Below are 20,581 nucleotides of genomic sequence, written 5' to 3' on the forward strand. Positions count from 1 at the left end.
GGTTTTCTTTTCCTTTATTTTATTTTACTTATCTATTTTTCTTTCACACTAATTCTAAAACTCATTACTTAACATACAGTTAACCACATGTGTGTAAAGGTAATTGAAATATATCTTAGTAAAAAATAAAAGTGAGAACAAGAAAGGGAACATGAAGGGGGTGGCAGTATTGGTGGAAGGGTGAGTATGATTATGATCCTAAAGTTGTAACTATGATATGTATGAAGTCTGTAACTGTAAAGCAGTATAGTTTAGCATACATTCTTATGGACTCTCTTCAAAGGGTACAGTTTAAAAACTTTTCTTGGGATCCTAAATCCTCTTAAGCTGAGGCGTAAAAATAGCATTTTCAGTGCTAAAATTATCATATAGATAGGAACAAATGTTAAAGTGATGATATAAATAGGAATAAGTATTGGGTAATAACAGAATTAAAAAGGAGTGAATGCTCCAACAGACTCATATGACAATTGCCTTAAGTAGCACTCTGACCTCAGAATCAGCCCCTGTGACATTCTGGTCTGTCTGAAAAGCCAGGGTAGCATTTCAGGCATGGAAAGCCAGGACACTGTGGCAAAAAATGTTGTACATGAAGGATCTCTGTGGGTGAGACCCCAGTGGAAAGAGGCAGCCACCAAAGAAGGATGTATTTTTTTTTCTGAAAGGAGGAGAGAACTTCCATTTTGCTTAAGGTTTTGGTGAGTTGTGGATCCAAAAGTCTCCCATAGCCAAGACAGCTAAGACAGTCAAGAGCCTCAGGTGATCACAGACCTCATATATAAGAGTGTTAACTATTAAATAAACAAGAGTCACTGGGCACTAACATCCCATGCAGGACCACTGCCCAGAGAGAGTTTTATTATGAGAATTAAATATCAAATTGAGAAGTTTCTGTACTGCAAAACAAACAGGAAAGTGAAGAGGCAACCAACATATGGGAAAAATATTTGCAAACTATGCAACTGATAAAGCATTAATAACCAGAATCTACAAAGAAATCAAGAAACTCCACAATATCAAAACAAACAACCCACTTAATAGATGGGCCAAGGACCTCAATAGATATTTTCAAAAGAGGAAATCCAAATGGCCAGCAGGCACATGAAAAAATGTTCAAGATCACTAGCAATCAGGGAAATGCAAATCAAAACCACAATGAGGTTTCACCTCACCCCGGTGAGAATGGCTCACATCAGAAATCTACCAACAACAGATGCTGGAGAGGATGTGGGGAAAAAGGGACACTAACCCACTGTTGGTGGGAATGCAAACTGGTAAAGCCACTATGGAAGTCAGTCTAGAGATTCCTCAGAAACCTGAATATAGCCCTACCATTCCACCCAGCCATCCCACTCCTTGGAATTTACCCAAAGGAAACTAAGTTGGCAAACAAACAAGCTGTCTGCACCTAAATGTTTACTGCAGCTCAATTCACAATAGCTAAGACCTGGAATTAACCCAAATGCCCATCAACCATAGACTGGATAAAGAAATTATGGGAATGTACTCTATAGAATACTATACAGCAGTCAAAAACAATGAAATCTGGTCATTTGCAACAAGATGGAGGAATCTGGAACACATCATGCTGAGTGAAGTAAGCCAGTTCCAGAGGGACAAATATCGTATGTTCTCCCTGATCGCTGACAACTGAGCACCAAAGGGGAAATCTGTTGAGGTGAAATGGACACTATGAGAAACAGTGACTTGATCAGCCCTTGTCCTGACTATCCAGGAACAACTTACTATTTCATTCCTTTTAGTATTTTTTTGTTCTAGTTAATTATTGGTTGAACTCTTTAATTAACATACAATTATTCTTAGGTGTTTAAATTTAACTGAAAAGTGATCCCTGTTAGATAGAATAGTGGGAATAAGAGAGGGAGGAGATGTTGAATTGGGGACATGCTCAATCGGAGTTACCCCTAACGGTAGAGTTAGAAATGTGCCAGGGGATTCCAATTCAATCCCATCAAGGTGGCATGTACCAATGCCATCTCACTAGTCCAAGTGATTAATTTCAGTTCACAATTGATCACACTGATGGGACTAAGAGTCAAAGGGATCACACAAGACTAGTGTCTGCTAATACTAACTGATAGAATAAAAGAGGGAAAGAACAATCCAATATGGGAAGCAGGATACACAGCAGACTCATAGAATGGCAGATATCCTAAACAGCACTCTGGCCTCTGAATCAGCCCGTAAGGCATTTGGATCTGGCTGAAGAGCCCATGAGAGTATTTCAGGCATGGAAAGTCAAGACACTCTGGCAAAAACAAACAAACAAACAAACAAACAAACACCACCACACAAACCCTAAGTGAAAGATCTCTGTGAGTGAGCCAGTAGAAAGAATGGGGTCATCAAAGACGGAGGTACCTTTCTCTGAAGGGAGGAGAGAACTTCCACTTTGACTATGACATTGTCTGAGTAAGATCGAAGTCGGTGAACTCAAGAGGCTTCCATAGCCTTGGCAACTCATGACTAGAGCCTAGGGAGATTACTGACGCCATAAACAAGAGTGTCAAATTGTTAAGTCAACAACAGGAGTCACTGTGAACTTACTCCTCATGTGCGATCTTTGTCCTTAATGTGTTGTCCAATGTGAAGTAATGCTATAACTAGTACTGAAACAGTATTTTACACTTTATGTTCTGTGTGGGTGCAAACTGATGAAATCTTTACTTAATATACACTAAATCGATCTTCTGTATATTAAGATAATCGAAAATGAATCTTGATTTGAATGGAAGGGGAGAGGGAGTGGGAAAGGGGAGGGTTGTGAGTGGGAGGGACGGTATGGGGGGGAAGCCATTGAAATCCATAAGTTGTACTTTGGAAATTTATATTCATTAAATAAAAGTTAAAAAAAAAAAAGAAAAAAAAGAAAATGAATCTTGATGTGAATGGGAGAGGGAGCGGGAGATGGGAGGGAAGGTATTGGGGGGGGGAAGCCATTGTAATCCATAAATTGTACTTTGGAAATTGATATTTACTAAATAAAATTTAAAAAAGAAAAAAAAGAAATATTGGAGCTGAAAATTATAATCAATGAAATTAAAGGGGCCAGTTCTGTGGCATAGAAGGTAAAGCCACCATCTGCATTGCCAGTGTCTCATATGGACACAGATTTGAGTCCTGGCTGCTCCACTTCTTATCCAGCTCTCTGCTATGGCCTGGGAAAGCTGTAGAAGATGGCCCAAGTCCTTGGGCCCCTGAACCCATGTGGAAGAACCAGATGAAGCTCCTGGCTCCTGGCTTGGGATTGGCACAGCTCCAGCCATTGCAGCCATTTGGGTGAACCAGGGGATGGAAGATCTTGATCTCGATCTCTCTCTAACTCTTTCAAATAAATCTTTTTTTTATAAAAAGAAATTAAAAATACAGTTGAGATATTGATAGCAGAATTAAGTGGAAGAATGAATTTCTGATCTTGAGGACAAGGCCTTTAAATAATCCAAACAAAAATGAAAAATAAAGAAATTTATAAGACATGTGGGACACCATTAAGTAAACAAATATTCATATTACAAGGTTACCTGTAGGAGAAGAGAAGAAAAAAGGCACTGAGACTCTACTGAATGAAAGAATAGCTGATAACTTCCCGAAATATTGAAAGATGAACATCCATATATAGGAAGCTCAAAGGACTGCACCTAATTTGAGCTCAATGCACCAACTGAAGAAACAAGAATAAGGAATACAACATGATGCCCCAAAAGAACACAACACTTCAGTACTAGATTGTGATGATGATGAGATGGAAGAAATGCAAGAAATGGCAGTTATAATCAAATCAGCCTGATACTGGTACAAAAATAGATGGACAGATCAGTGGAACAAAATAGAAGCACCAGAAATCAATCCAACCATCTACAACCAACTTATCTGTGATCAAGGAGACAAAACCAATTCCTGGAGCAAGGACAGTCTATTCAACAAATGTTGCTGGGAAAACTGGATTTCCACATGCAGACATATGAAGCAAGATCCCTACCTTATACAAAAATTCACTCAACATGGATTAAATATCTCCCATCCAAGTACTAACCAGGCCCAACTCTGCTTAGCTTCCGAGATCAGACGAGATTGGCCATGTTCAGGGTGGTATGGCCGTAGACAACATGGATTAAATATCTAATTCTACGACCTGACACCATCAAATTAGAGAACATTAGAGAAACCCTGCAAGATATTGGCACAGGCAAAGACTTCTTGAAAAAGACTCCAGATACACAGGCAGCCAAAGCCAAAATTAACAACTGGGATTGCATCAAATTGAGAAGTTTCTGTTCTGCCAAACAAACATTCAGGAAAGTGAAGAGGCAACCAATAGAATGGGAGAAATTAGTTGAAAACTATGCAACTGATAAAGGATCAATAACCAGAATCTACAAAGAGATCAAGAAACTCCACAGCAACAAAGCAAACAACCCACCTGAGAGATGGACCATGGACTTAAGCAGACATTTTTCAAAAGAGGAAATCCAAATGGCCAACATACACATGAATATATGTTCAGGATGACTAGTCATCAGGGAAATATAAATCAAAACCACAATGAGGTTTCAGCTCACCCCAGTTGAAACGGCGTTTGCGCAGAAGTCAACAAACATGAAGATGCTGGTGAGGATGTGGGGAAAAAGGCACACCAGTCCAATGTTGGTGGGAATGCAAACTTGTAAAGCCACTAATGAAGACAGTTTGGAGACACCTCAGAAATCTGAATATAGCCCTACTATACAACCCAGCCATCCCACTCCTTGGTATTTACCCAAGAGAAATTAAATTGGCAAATTAAAGAGTTATCTGCAACTCTATGTTTCTTGTAGCTCAACTGACAATAGCTAAGACATAGAATCAACCTAAATGCCTGTCAAGGGAAGACTGGTTAAAGGAATTATGGGATATGTAATCTATGGAATACGACACAGCAGTAAAAAATATGATATCCAGGCCGGCGCCGCGGCTCACTATGCTAATCCTCTGCCTTGCGGCGCCGGCACACCAGGTTCTAGTCCCAGTCGGGGCGCCGGATTCTGTCCTGGTTGCCCCTCTTCCAGGCCAGCTCTCTGCTGTGGCCAGGGAGTGCAGTGGAGGATGGCCCAGGTGCTTGGGCCCTGCACCCCATGGGAGACCAGGAGAAGTACCTGGCTCCTGCCATCGGATCAGCGTGGTGTGCCGGCCGCAGCGCGCCGGCCGCGGCAGCCATTGGAGGGTGAACCAACAGCAAAAAGGAAGACCTTTCTCTCTGTCTCTCTCTCTCTGTCTGTCAAAAAAAAAAAAAAAAAAAAAAAAAAAAAAAAAAAAAAGATATCCAGTCATCTACAACAAAATGGAGGAATCTAGAAAACATCATGTTGAGTGAAATAAGCCAATCCCAAAGGGACAAATATCATATGTTCTCCCTGATCTGTGACAACTAACTCAGCACCCACAAGGAAACCTGTGGAAGTGAAACAATGAAACTGACAGTAAGCGAAGCAATGACTTGATCAGCCCTTGTCCTGACTGTCAAGGAACAGCTTACTATTTTATTCTTTTTAGTATTTTCTTTTTCTATTTAATAGCATTGGTTGAACTCTTAACATATTCTTAGGTATTTAAATCCAATTAAAAATTGGTCCCTGTTAAAAATAAAGGTGGGAATAAAAGAGGGAAGAGATTTACAGTTCGGCACACATTCCCTTGGACTTACCCTTAAGGATAAAGCTAAAATCTTGCCAAGGGACTCCAAAGTCCCATTAAGTTGGAAGATACATAATGCCATCTTACTAGTTTAAGTGATCAATTTAAGTGCATAACTGATCATAAAGATAGGATCAAGTGTCAAAGGGATCACATAAATAAGACCAAGTGTCTGTTAATAATAGAATTAAAAAGAGAATGATCCAACATGGGAAGCAGGCCACACAGCAGATTCATAGAATGACAAATGCCCTAAACAGCACTCTGGCCTCAGAATCAGCCCTTAAGGCATTTGGATCTGGCTAAAAAGCCCATAAGAACATTTCAAGTATAGAAAGCCAAGACACTGTGGCAAAAAAAATGACCTACATGAAAGATCTCTGTGAGTGAGATCCCAGTGGAAAGAAGAGGCCATCAAAGAAGGAGGTACCTTTCTCTGAAGGGAGGAGAATACTTCCACTTTGCTTATGGCCCTGTCTAAATAATGTCAGAGTTTGTGGACTCAAGAGGCTTCCATAGCCTTGGCAGCTCATGAGAAGTGCCTCAGACGATCACTGACATCATAAGTCAGAGTGTCAATTGTTAAATCAACAACAGGGCCAGCACTGCAGCTCAATAGGCTAATCCTCCCCCTGTGGCGCCGACACACCAGGTTCTAGTCCCGGTCAGGGTGCCGGATTCTGTCCTGGTTGCTTCTCTTCCTGTCCAGCTCTCTGCTGTGGCCTGGGAGTGCAGTGGAGGATGGCCCAAGTCCTTGGGCCCTGCACCGGCATGGGAGACCAGGATAAGCACCTGGCTCCTGGCTTTGGATCATCGCAGTGCGCCCACAGCAGTACGCCGGCCACAGCAGCCACTGGGGGGTGAACCAACAGAAAAAGGAAGACCTTTCTCTCTCTCTCACTGTCCACTCTGCCTTTCAAAAAAAAAAAAAAATCAACAACAGGAATCACTGTGCGCTTGCTCTCCTTGTAGGACCACTGTCCTTAATGAGTTGTACCATGAGAATTAGTGGTAAAACTAGTCTTCAAACAGTACTTTATACTTTGTGTGTCTGTGTGCTTGTAAACTGTTGAATTCTTTACTGAGTATGGGGTTGATCTTCTGTATATAAAGATAATTAAATTGAATATTAATAAAGAATGTGATGGGAGAGGGAGTAGGAGGTGGGATGGTTTGGGGGTAGGAGGGTGAGTATGGGGGAAAGAACTGCTATAATCTAAAAGTTGTACTTATGAAATTTATATTTGTTAAATAAAAGCTTTATATAAAAAAGAAAAAAATCTAAAAGCAACTGATAAATTCCTGGATACATATGAGTTACCAGGATTAAATTAGTAGGATATAGAAAATGTAGGCAGACCCGTAACAAGTCATAAGATTGAAGTAGTAAATAAAAAATTTCCCATCAAAGCAAAATATAGGCTCTGATGAATTTATACCTAAATTCTAAAAAAAAAATTTAATGAGGAACTAACTCCAATATCCTCAAACTATGTCAACATATTTTTAAAAATGCAATTCTGCCACACTCTTTGAGGGCAGCATTACTCTGATACCAAAACCAAGCAAAGACACAACACCAAAAGAAAACCATTATCTTTGGTCAACATAAATCAAAAATTCTCAACAAAGCATTAACAAATCAAATCAGCACTATGTCAAGATCATATACTACTATCAAGTTTGATTTATTCCTGGGATACCAGGGTGGTTCAACATTCAAAAATCAATAAATAACATAAATCAGATTAACAGAGAAAACAAAAATCTTATGATCATTTCAATAGATGCAAAGAAAGCATTTGACAAGATTCAATATCCCTTCATGATGAAAACCCTCACTGAATTAGGTATAGAAGGAACATACTTCAAAATCATAAATGCTATGACATTCCAATAGCCAATACAGTACTCAATCGGGAAAAGCAGAAGGCTTTTCTCCTTAGACCTAGAACAAGACAAAGATGTACACTTTTACTGCTCTGATTCAATTATAATATTGATCTTGCCGAATATATAAAAAATTCTATTCAAAACAGTTATAAACATTTTAAAATATTTACTGATAAACTTAACCAAAGAAGTGAAAGATCTGTACAATAAAAATTATAAAACATGAAAGAAATCAAAAACACTAAAAAGGAAAGATATTCTATGTTCATGGATTGATTAATATTAAAATATCCATACAGCCTAAAGCAAGCTATATATTTACTACAATCCCTATGAAAATACCAATGATGTACTGTACAAAATTACAAAAAAAATTCAAAATTTGTTTGGAGCCACAAAATATCCAGAATAGACAAAGTAATCTTGAGCAAAACAACAACAAAAAAATCAAGCTGGAGATCTCACAACACTGGATTTCAAAGCAATTACAAAGGTATGGTAAGGAAAACAGCATGGTATTGACATAAAAACCAACACATAGGTCAATGGAACAAAATAGAAATCCCAGAAATTAATACATGCTTACTGATTTTGACAAAGGTGCCAAAAACATACATTAAAGAAAGGATAATCTTTTCAATAAATAGTTCTGGTAATACTGGATATACATATATAGAATAATGAAATTAGACCCCTCACAACTGAAAATGAACTCAAGATATATTAAAGACCTAAATATAAGACCTGAAACTATGAAATTCCTAGAATAAAACTTAGGGGAAACACTTCAAGACATCAGTGTATGCAATGAGTCTTTGGATAAGACCCTAAAATCACAGGCAACAAAAGCCAAACTAGACAAATAGGATTATGTCAAACTCAGAAGCTTCTGTGAAACCAAGGAAATAATCAATAAAGAGACATCTGACAGAATGGGAGAAAATATTTGCATGCTTCTTATCTAAGTATTAATATCCAGAAACTCAAACTCAGTAACAAAAACTCTACTAATTCAGTTAAGAAAAGGGCCAAAGGATCTGAATAGACAGTTCTCAAAAGAAATATAAACAGCCGGCAGATATGAAGAAAACATTTCATTGCATGAGGCATTAGGGAAATGCAAATCTAAACCACAATGAGATATTGCCTCACTTCTTAGAATGAATATTATAAAAATGATAATATGTAACTAATGCTGGCAAGGATGTGGAGAAGGGAAACTAATACAATGCTATTGGGAATGCAAATGAGTACAGCCAATGTGAGTAACATCATGGGGATTTCTCAAAAAGTAGAAATAGAACTGGCATACAACATAGTTATTGTGTTACTGGTTATCTATCCAAAAGACATGAAATCATTATATCAAAGTGATGCCTACTCCACCATGTTTACTACAGCACTTTTTACAGTAGCCAAGATATGGAATAGACTAAAGTGCCCATCATCAGGCAAATGGATGCAGAAAATGTGGTATCTATGCACAGTGGAATACTACTCAGCCATAAAAAGAAATTAAATCTTGTCATTTGTAGCAAAATGGATGGAACTAGAGGACATCATATTAAGTGAAATAGTTTAGAACAGAAAGATAAATACCACATATCCTCCCTATTATCTTTTATGTAGGAGCTAAAAAAATCAATCTGAACACAGAATATTGATTATTACAGGCTGGGGAGGATGAGAGAGATAAAGGGAGTTTGGATTGAAAAATAGGTAAATAGATTTGATAAATTGTGACAAATATACTAATGTGAGATGTTTGAGGAAGCTGGGTGTCAGTTATTCTTTGTGACATATTATACTAATATAAGATGTTAATAATAAGGGAAGCTATGTGAGGGGTATACAGGAATTCTTTGCACTACTTCACAATTTTTATTTTGTAAATTTAAAACTATTCTGAAACAAAAAGCTTATCTGAAATAAAAACAGTAAGAAAATCATCTCACTTACATAGGAATCCAAATAAGGTTAACTGCAGGTTCTTGTCAGAAACCTTACTGGCAGGAGGCAGTGTAGTTACATATTCAGAAAAAAAAAATGCCTACCAGCCAAGAATACTACCCACAGAAAGGTATCCCTCAGAAACGAACATAAAATAAAGACTTTGAATGAGAAATCTGAAGGAATTTATCACCAAACTGGCCCAACAGGAGATGCATTTGGGAGTCCTATATTGGAAAGTAAAGACTGAAAATTACCGTCTTAATGTACTCAAAGTTATAAATGTCAAGGGTAGAGCAGATACGCTAAAAAGAAAAAAAGAAAAATCTAATGGTTCATATACGATTTTATGTTTTTCTAGATTTGGTTTGCTACAAATTTAGTAAAGTATTTTTCATCTATTAATTAGACTACAATTCTATAATTTTTTCTTTTATTTATTTGGTTTTGACGTCAGTGTTAACCCTGGTCTAAGTGAGTTCAAAAGCTTTTGATCTTTCAGCATTTTGAGAAAAAATATTATTGTGCTATTGTTTCTTCTTTGAGTGTTCAGTAGAATTCATAAGTGAAACTGCTCTGGCCTTCAGTTATACCTGAGGGAAGATTTTTAAAATGAATTTAATTCTTGAATATATGAGGCTATTCAAAAATTTCTTTCCCTGTCATTCTTGTGAATTTGTGTTTTTGAATATGTGCATTGCATGTGAAATGACAAAATTGCTGGCATAAAATTGTTTGATATCCTTTGTAAAAAGCAGAGCTACTCTGATCTAGAAATCCCACTTCTGGATATATAGTTGAAAGAAATGAAATCAGTCTGTAAGAGACAACTGTGCTATCATTTATTGCAGCACCATTCACAGTAGCCAAGATGTAGAATCTACCCATCCATCAGCAGACAAACTGATAAAGAAATTGTGGTTTACACCTTAAGGGAATATTATTCAGCCATAAAATGGTTAAAACCCTGTCATCGGTGACAACTTGGATGAATCTAGAGGAGATCAGGTTGGGATAAATAAGCCAGGCACATAAACAACTATTTTGTGATCTCATTCACGTGTGGAATCTAAAAAAACTGACGTCGCCGAAGCGGAGCGTAGAACTGTAATTGTCAGAAGTTGGAGAGGGGGAGAAGGGTGGGGGAAGGTAGAGAGATTGGTCCATGTGCATGAAGCTACAGTTAGATTGGCAGAACACATTCATTGTTCTACTGCCGTCTGAATAGTTCATCCTAATTTGATAACATATACCTGCATCAAAACATCATATTCATTTCACAAATCTGTATATGTTGATAAAAATTAAAGATAAAAAAGCTTTTTAAAAAAGGTATAAAGAGCTATAGTAACCAAATCAGCATGGTACTTGCACAAAAACAGACACATGAACCAATGAAACAGAACAGAGATTCCAGAAATAAACCCACACATCCATAGCAAATTGATTCAACAAAAGCCCCCAAAAATAGAGTGGAGAAAGAACAGTCTCTGCAATACATGATATTTGGAAAGCTGGAAATATGTATACAGAAGACTGAAGCTTGACCCACTACCTCTCACCCTGGACAAAGATCAACCTAAAATGAGTCAAAGACCTAAACTTAAGACTTGAAATTATGAAACTACCAGATGAAAACTTAACACAAACACTTCTAAGCAAACAATTCAGGACATCGGTATAGACTGATTTTTTGAATAAGACCCCCAAAACATTAACAAAATCAAAAGTCAACCAATGGGATGGGATTATATCCAACTAGGAGCTTCTGTGCAGAAAGGAAGCAATCATATCAGGATAACACGACCTACAGAATGGCAGAAAATATTTCTAAACTATTTATCTGACAAAGGATTAATATCCAGGATACATAAGGAATGCCACCCTCCCACACACATACACACAAATAATCACATTTAAAAATGGTTAAAGGAAATGAAAAGATATTTCTCAAAAGAAATTCAAATGGCCAATATGTTTATTAAAATGCTTGACATCATTAGCCATCATGGAAACGCAAATTAAAACTGCAATGGTCTATCATTTCACCCGTTATAATGGCTATTATCATAAAGATAAAACATAGGGGCCTGCTGTGGCACAGCAGGTTAAGCCACTGCCTATGACACCAGTATCCCGTATGGGTGCTTGTTTGAGTCCCTGCTGCTCTACATCCAATCCAGCTTCTGCTAATGCACCTGGAAAAGCAGCTGAAGGTGGCCCAAGTGCTTGGACCTCTACACCTACGTGGGAGACCTGGATGAAACTCCCGGCCCTAGGCTTCCGCTAGGCCCAGCTCAGGTTGTTGCAGATGTTTGCAAAGTGAACCAGCAGATGGAAGCTCTCTTTCTCTCCCTTTCTGTCCTTCTCTCTCTGTAACTCTGCCTTTCAAATAAAATAAATAAATCTGTTAAAAAGGAAGATAAACAAATGTTGGAGAAGACGTGGAAAAGAGGAGCTCATACACTGTTGGTATAATGCCAATCAGTACAGTCTGTATGGAGAATACTATGGATCTTTCATGGAACACTAAAAATAGATCTATCATAAGATCCAATTATCCCACTTCTGGGCATATATCCAAATGAACTTAAATCAGTGTATCAAAGAGAAACCTGCACTTCCATGTTCTTTGCTGTACTGTTCACCTGTTCACAATCACTAAGATATGGAATCTGCATAGATGCCCATCAATGGACAAATGAATTTAAAAAACTTATGAACAGAATATTATGTGGCCATAAAAATATCTTATAATTTTCAGCAAAGAGGATGGAACTGGAAGATAGCATGTTCAGTAAAATAAGTCAGACGCAGAAAGGTAAATACTGCATCTCTTTCTCCTATATGAATGCTAATTTAAAAAGCCAATCTGAATGTAGAGTACTGATTCCTAAGGTCAGAGATGGGGCAGAGAGGACAGAAGGAGTTTAGATCACGGGTCCCAAAGCAGAGTTAAGCAAATAGAAACTGTCCTAGAGTTCTTTAGCACAGTGGAATGGAAATAGCTCCCGAAAACCTATTATATACTTTATGAACAAACAGAAACCTGAAGGTTCCAAGCATACATTTAATGGTAAGAATTTGGAAATGTTAATTATCTCAATTTGCTCAATCATATACGCAGGCATCAAAATATCACACTGTACCCCATAAACATGCACAATCAAAATAATTTGGAAAATAAAAAAATGTTACTTTTTTTCCCAAAAGCTCACATCTTTCCTATTCCAGAACATTACTCAAAAACATATCTTAATTTTTCTAGCATTGAGTCATTTTTTCTAGTTTTAATAACCATGGATTGCATTTTAAATCTCACAGTGGGTCTGAGATTCTAATGAAAACGTAGAAATCCAGACATTTTGAACTATTTCATATCAGTACTTCATAGCTGGGTACCATCTTACAGCCTTTAGAACATTGTTTCCTCAAAGGACCTTTTTCATGCCTATTAACAGAACCAAATCCATCTAAATCCATCTCGCTTCTCTAAATCACATGAACACAAGGTGTTTCCCCAGCAGAATTCATTCATTCTCAAACTGTAAATGGTGAGGCCAGCACTATGCTTGGTCCTAAATAAATGGCAATAGAAATAGCTGACACAAAAGTTCAATTCAACCATTCATCTGGTTTCAGATATACCCCAGGCACCAATGCATGGAAAGTTCTCTTTTTCTTCATAATACTTGATACAGTTTCTGTATTTTCTCCCTTGTTCTCTGTGTGTGTGTGTATGTTTCTTCTATGACATTCTGTGAGGAATCTACCTTGCCATATATGCTTAACCTTAATAGAATGTCTTCCACATAGACATTAACAAAAATTTAACAAATATTTCCTTATTGTTTTCCAACTGATCAAGACACATTCCATATTTTTCCAGTGAAACCAGTTAACAGGTAGTTTCTCTAGAATAATATCTAGTAGCCTACTCCAACTCATCATCAGAATTCCTTGAGTTAGAATCATACTATCCTATCTTTATTAGACTTTCCTCCAACACAAATATCAGAATGAAGAACAAAGTTTAGCATTAATTTACTTGAAAATGACTCAGACATTTCATAAATATCTAACTTTTATCAAGATTTTGATGACTCCAAGACTGCATGCCAACTGATAAAGATTCCTTAAACTATGACAAATCCATCCACAAGTCCATCCTTAGGCCAATAAACTTTCATCCTGTTTGCTTTGTCTACTTGTTCTTAACAATTAAGCTTTAGTTGCTCATTAGCAAAGTTAGCCACCAACGGAGACCAGGAAATGCCACCTCAAAATATATTGCTTTATGGGACCAGCACTGCAGTGTAGTAGGGATGCCAGTGGTGCGGCATCCCACATGGGTGCCAGTTCAAGTTCTGGCTGTTCCACTTCCCATCCAGCTCCCCGCTAATGGCCTGGGAAAGCAGTGAAAGACGGCCCAATTGCTTGGGCCCCTGCCCCCACATGGGAGATCTGGAAGAAGCGCCTGGCTTCAGATCAGCCCAGCTCCAGCTATTGTGGCCATTTGGGGAGTCAACCAGTGGATGGAAGACCTTTCTGTCTCTACTTCTCAAATAATAAAATCTTTAAAAGAATATGTTGCTTTAGTATATTTATCATTTTAAGTTGAAGTCACTTGAAAAACACCAAAATGCAACATTCCCATTAAAAAGAAAAAAACACTCCAAAAGTACTCAGCTGTCACTAACCCTCTGAAGATGAACTGCTACCAAAGGTGGGAAGATGTCAAATACACCAGGCAGACGTTGCTGCAAACCTTCTTCTGTTTTCCTAAAGGCCCATTCGCCTTAAAACATATTTGCCCTGACCATTTTACTCATTTCAGCAGAGGGTCAAAGAATGCTGATTATGTCCTCAACGATTGTTAGCTGGGTCGCTCATTGTGATCAGATTGCAGGCCTAAAAGCCGTCACCTGGAAACCCAAACACGCGGAATAAATAGGACTCCTACTTAAAGCAAAATAGTCAAAGGTGAGGTTTGTTACACAGACCCAGACCTTGCCATCTTCACGGGAAAACTTCCAACGATGTGATCCTTTCTCTCCTCCAGGTGCAGAGAGGGAAACACCCTCACAAACGGAGACGTTCTCCACACACCTGTTTCCTTCACTCAAGACAGGTCTCAAAAGAACTAAAAACGGGCAGCTGCCCAGTGCAGCCCAAGTTCTTTGTCACTGAGTTCAAGCCAGAGCCCATCAGCGAATAGGACAGAGCAGCATCCACGCCCAAGATACCTTACGTTACTGTTCTAAGCTTAAGATTTTAGCCCAAGGGCAGGAGTTTGGTGCTGAGTTTAAAATGCCACAAGACACCCACATTCCATATCTGAATGCCTGGGTTCCAGTGCAGCTTGGCTTCTGATCCAGCTTCCTAATGCCCTCCCTTGGAGGCAGAGGCCTCGAATACTTGGGTCTCTGCCACCCACATGGAAGAACCAGACTGAGTCGTTGGCTCCCAGCTTCAGCCTGGCCCAAGCCTGGGAATGACAGGCATCTGAGGAGTGAACCAGCAAATGAAAAATTGTCTTTATCTACCTTTTAAATAAAATGGAGAATTTTTTCTAAAAATTTTTCTAAAAATTTTATCCAAGGCATAAAGATGGTTAAAGAAGCAGACTTCAGTGATCCAAGCACTCAATTTCTGTGAACAATTGGTTCTCTCTTCTCCTCTAGTCTTTTAAAAGCCCCTGTGTGCTAATTAAGAGATGAATTCCCCCATTGTTTCTGTGGCTTTTTTGATCCGACCTGTTCTAATCTACCCTACACACAGTTTTGTTCAAAACTCCCTTGCTGTGTCCCCAAAGTTATTTCTGGGAAGACTCACCTGACTCCTGATAGAAGTACGGGTTCCAGGCTTTCTTATACATGAAGTTGGCTGGAGTTCCAGAGGTGCGCCAGGCCCCGGGCCAGTCCTGTTTCCGTCTACCCATGTGGCCTCCGCAAATCCCACGGGTCTTATGCCCTCTAACAGCATAGTGTGGCCCCAGGTACCACCCCATGGCTACGCATGCTCTCACAGCGTATACCCGCCCTGGACGGAATTCTACCAGGCGGAGTTCCAGATCCCCTGGATACAGATGAGCTCATAATGCCCTGGCCTTTAGCAACCTTACCTATTTCCTGGACCCAGGTCAGGATTTTTCTTGTGTGGTGGAGCCAGACACCTGAGGTCTCTCTACAGACAGAGCTCTGTTCCTACTGAAGCTGACTCAACCTCACACCTAGGACTTCCACACTGCCTCCATTTCCAAACTCAGTTCAGGCCAACAATTTGTTCAAAGAGAGCTCAAAACACAAATCTGCAGATGCAACAAGAAAACAGCACCGTGGGCTCAGGGGTCCCTGTGCCGGGTTACCTGGTGCTCCCAGGGCAGCTGGAGCCCTGCTTCGGATCCTGCCGAATGCTGGTGCGAGGAAAATTCCTTAGGCCAATAAACTTAGTAGAGTTTTACTTGAGTAAAATAAAATGATTCTGGAATCCGGCACTTCCCAGAATGAGAGCAGACCTGGAGAGCTTCCTACCTGCTGTGACCGGACGGAAGATCCAAGACAACAGAAGCAAGGCGCCGGAACCTGAATGGGCTGCACCTGTCAGCCAGCCGGTGGATGAGAACGCAGCTGGTTAATTGTTTAGCGCCTGGTCAGTTAACCGGCTACACGTTCTCCTGTAATCAGCCAAAGCTGAGTTACTGTGATTGAATCCTGTGTTGGGGTGGTCGGTTGGCTCACCACGGGTACTCGGTCTGAATCCATGGCTTCTCCATAAAACATTATTTAGCAGTCCTGCTACTTATAGGCAGGCGAGCACTTGCAAAAGGGAAGACATGCCGCAACACCCCGAGAGACCAGAACACTGTGTTCAGAGGTGAGAAAGGGTCTGTTGCTTGTGATCCCCAGTCTTGGCCCACACGGCCCTATGAAAAGAGCACTGACAACATGCAGCTGAAACCCGCAGCCCGCGTGCAGGCCCTGCCTCACCAAGCCCTGCCGGGAGACCGGGAGCAGCGGCTGGGAGGGGAAGGAGGAAGGTGCCGTGGGGCTGGCAGCGAGCAGAGCTTGTGGCAGCCACGAAGTCATCCTCAAGTCAGGCTGCCTTTGCCACACCCGCTAGCTCTAACCTGTCCCCTTTGGAATACATGTCTTGTGCTAACCAGGGCCGCACTGAAGCAATTTTCCTCAGGTGGGGCTATATCCACTCACGCTGGGACTGGGGCCAGTTGCTATGGATGCCCCCCTGTAATGCACGTCCGACTGCCTCATTGCAGTGGGAATCTTAGCACCACGATGGTGGCTCCCTCCGTTCACTCCAGAGAAAGGAAAGAGCAGCTCCTAAAGCCAGGGCTCTGTCATTTCCTTTTGGAAACACAAACTCGCAGATGACACCCCTCCTTTTCAGGACCTGTCCAATCTCACACCAATAACCTCTTTACTCTTTACTTCTGCAAAAACAAAGTCTCCATTAAAGTAATTGGCATTTAGGGGGAGGAGCCAAGCTGGCTGAGTGGAGGGGCCCTCCGTGTGTCCTCTTCTCCACAGAGAAACAATAACACGTACATCGCTTCGGACATTGCTGCATGCCCAGGGGAGAAACCTGGAACTCGGAGAGGCCTGCACAGGAAGCCCATGGGGCACAAAATAAAAGTGGAGGCAGCAGCAAAGAGAAAGGAGCCAAGTGCGAGAGCAGCAGAGACCCTAGCCCTCCCCACGGCAGGGCTAAAGTTGTCGGCAACCCTAGCTATGGGGTGGTGGTGGCGGTGGTGGGCACTCACAGTCATCCCAGGTTTGGATTGCAGCAAGACAAGTTCCCTGGATGTACCTGACAGCTTTGCATCAGAGAAGGAACTCCTGTCGTCTCCCCCACAACTCCGGAGCAAAGGCCGTGGCAGCTATGACGCCATCTTGAGAAAGGAGTCACTGTTGGGATCCACCTAGAAGTCCCTGGTTACCCCCAGCCTCGGGACCTCACACACATTCCGCCAAGCTGGGAAAGGATTGTAGTCTCACGGAGCCAGCTGAAACCAGCAGCTGCAGTGCCCGTAGTGGTGTCCCTCTACACTCTCCCTCCCTCCCCCTAGGGAATAGCAGGCAATGGGAGCCACCAGAGACAGACCCACCCCTGCCCCACCTCAGCTCTCCTCCCCAGCCAGCCCTGCCCCAGAGACCATGACTATGTGAGCACAACCACCTGGGCTGGGCGGCTTCCCTTGCTGAGCAGGTGGTGGCTTTTTCCCTAAGATTTATTTATTTATTTGAAAGTTAGAGTTATAGAGAGGCACAGAGAGAGAGAGCCATCTTTCATCTGCTGGTTCACTCCTAAAATGGCCACAACAGCCAGGGTTGAGCCAGGAGCTTCATTCAGATCTCCCAGGTGGGTGCAAGGACCCAAGCACTTGAGCCATATATTCTGCTGTTTTTTTCCAAGCCATTAGCAGAGAGTTGGGTTCAAAGTGAAGCAGCAGAGACTTGAACTCGTGCCCATACGGGAGGCCGGCCCTGCAGATGCTGGCTTTACTGGCTGCACTACGGCTCCACCCTAAGGCTATAGCTTTTGTGGGTGCCCTGGACTCCAGCCCTGCCAAAGCCGGAGCCAGCCCTGGCTCTGGTGGGCATGTTTCATTGTGCACATTCATTAGAGCTGCTTTTTTCTCCTCCAGCGGAACAGAATTGGTGAACATGCATGACCACAACTTCATCTCAACTTTAACACACCGTGTCTGATCCCACACACCTGGTTGGTACCTCAGCAGGTGCCTCATATTTGATGAGAGTCCCTGAGTCTGGTCACAGCTCAGCTTGAACACACCCTGGCTTTGGTGTGCTTGTGCGTACCTGCCTGGGCTGCAGGCTGCCTGCACTTCAGCATGTTTGCTCACACAGACCTGTTTGGTCTTCTGGCTGGTGTCTCAGTTTTGGTGAGCACTCCAGCTCCCTGTACTTCCCTAGCCCAAGCCCACCTTGGTTTTGCCTGGTTTGTTTGGTGATGCACACCTAAGTGCTTGGGCGGTGCAATGCCTTTCTTCATCAGACCCCGGTGTTGGTGAGTGTGCCTGATTCCAGATCCGGCAGAGCGGAAGCCCACCTGAGCCTTGACGGGGGCAGTTGGTAGTGCACACCCACCTGGCTCAGTGCAAATCCCTTCTCCCTCAGGCCTGCCCCCACTAGAACCCAAGCCTGCTCTGATTTTGGCATTTGTGGTTGGCTGCCTACATCAGCCCAGGCTGCTTGCTCCCCTTCTGTAGTGTGCTTTGGCTGTGCTGAGTGACCCGGGCTCTAGCTCACTACAGAAAGTTTGCCGCAGATTTGGTGGGTATAGGGAGTTGCTCACAGAAGCCCAGGATACAAGGTCCCCTTCTCCCACTCACATTAACCTTATTGAGCATCCCAGACTCCACTCCTGCCACAGGCCAAGCCTGATCCAGGTTTGATGGGCACAGGTGGCAGAGTACACATGCCCAGGACATGGGCCTGGTTGTCATGACCACAATCACCACTAATGCCAAGACTTGCATACCCCTGTCGGGAGTGAGGGGAGCCCACCTGCTTGCCCTTGTTGATATTGGCTAAGAGTGGTAGAGGGCAATAGGGAGCGTGTAATTCAGCATCCCACTTTAAACAAAAGCCAAAGTAGCCCACCAAACTAGCAACCAAAGACACATCTTCAGGGAAAAAAGTAAAGCCTTCAATCCACATAGAGACAGTTGATCTATTATATGCACAAACACAACATTGAGATACAAGAAATATGAAAAAGCAAGCCAATGTGATACCCCAATAGGAACTCAATGACACTTTCATATCAGACCCCATAGGAAGAGAGACTGATGTAATACCTGGTTAAGCAGGACTGGCATTGTGGTATCACAGGGAAGTTGCTGCCTGCAATGCCAGCATCCCATGTGAGCATTTGTTTTAGTACTTGCTCCCAACTACTATGCCTGGGAAAGCAGCAGCAGATGGCCCAGTTCTTTAGTTGCTTGGGTTAGTGTGGAAGACCCAGATGGAGTTCCAGGCTCCTGGCTTTGGCCTGGCCCAGCCTTGGCCATTGGGGCCATTTGGCAAGTGAACCAGCAGATGGAAGACAGCTCTCTCTCTCTCTCTCTTTCCATCCATCTCCTTCTCTCTCTGAACTCTGCCTTTCAAATAAATTAAATCATTTGAAAACAAAATATGTGAAAGTATAAAACTCACTAGGGAAAAAATGCAAAGGATAGTCAGAATAAACAGAAGAAATATTAAAGAAAAAATAATAGGAATAAGCCATTGCTTATTATTAATAACTGTTAGTGTAAATGGGCTAAATTAAGGATTAAAAATATAGACTGGCTGAATGGATTTTAAAAATCCAAGATCCAACAATATGTTGTCTACCAAAAACTCAATTACTAACAATGACACATATAGATTGAAGGTGGAAAGATGGAAAAAAGATATTCCATGGAAAACAAAAATGAGCAGGAGTAGCTATACTGATATCAGACAAAATAGACTATAAGACAATAGCTATCCAAAGAAACAAAGACGGTTACTATACAATTGTTTTTGTTTTTGTTTTTGTTTTTTTTTTTGACAGGCAGAGTGGACAGTGAGAGAGAGAGACAGAGAGAAAGGTCTTCCTTTGCCGTTGGTTCACCCTCCAATGGCCGCCGAGGCCGGCGCGCTGCGGCCGGCGCACCACGCTGATCCGAAGGCAGGAGTCAGGTGCTTCTCCTGGTCTCCCATGGGGTGCAGGGCCCAAGCACTTGGGCCATCCTCCACTGCACTCCCTGGCCACAGCAGAGAGCTGGCCTGGAAGAGGGGCAACCGGGACAGAATCCGGCGCCCCGACCGGGACTAGAACCCGGTGTGCCAGCGCCGCAAGGCGGAGGATTAGCCTACTGAGCCGCGGCGCCGGCTGGTTACTATACAATTGTTAAAGAGTCAATTCAACAAGAAAAAATGGCAAATATAATTAAATGTATACACACCATATCAAGCTGGAGCACCCAGTTTTATAAAGCAAGCAACATTAGATCGAGAGAGAGGGATAAATTCCAATA

General features: G+C 41.6%; 2 long non-coding RNA genes across 10 annotated transcripts in view; one reads left to right on the forward strand and one right to left on the reverse strand.

Moving 5' to 3' along the window:
* LOC103349639 (uncharacterized) overlaps nt 1-17,089 on the reverse strand; it is a 72,236-nt gene extending 55,147 nt beyond the window's left edge. For 4 of the 9 annotated variants that reach the window (XR_016220831.1, XR_016220828.1, XR_016220830.1 and 1 more), the window contains exon 1: nt 15,902-16,042. This is a non-coding gene — a long non-coding RNA (uncharacterized LOC103349639). Of the gene's footprint in view, nt 1-15,901 lie in introns of all 9 variants that reach the window. The other 5 variants (XR_016220825.1, XR_016220826.1, XR_016220823.1 and 2 more) reach the window with 3 other exon arrangements.
* Nucleotides 16,306-18,046, forward strand: LOC149122421 (uncharacterized). Its single transcript, XR_016220832.1, has 2 exons — nt 16,306-16,410; nt 17,082-18,046. It is a non-coding gene; the product is annotated as an uncharacterized LOC149122421 (long non-coding RNA).
* Nucleotides 18,047-20,581: the final 2,535 nt, after the last annotated feature.

The sequence above is a fragment of the Oryctolagus cuniculus genome, chromosome 14 (genome assembly GCF_051225735.1).
Source record: "Oryctolagus cuniculus isolate XC-2025 breed Fujian yellow rabbit chromosome 14, ASM5122573v1, whole genome shotgun sequence".
Lineage (NCBI taxonomy): Eukaryota > Metazoa > Chordata > Mammalia > Lagomorpha > Leporidae > Oryctolagus > Oryctolagus cuniculus.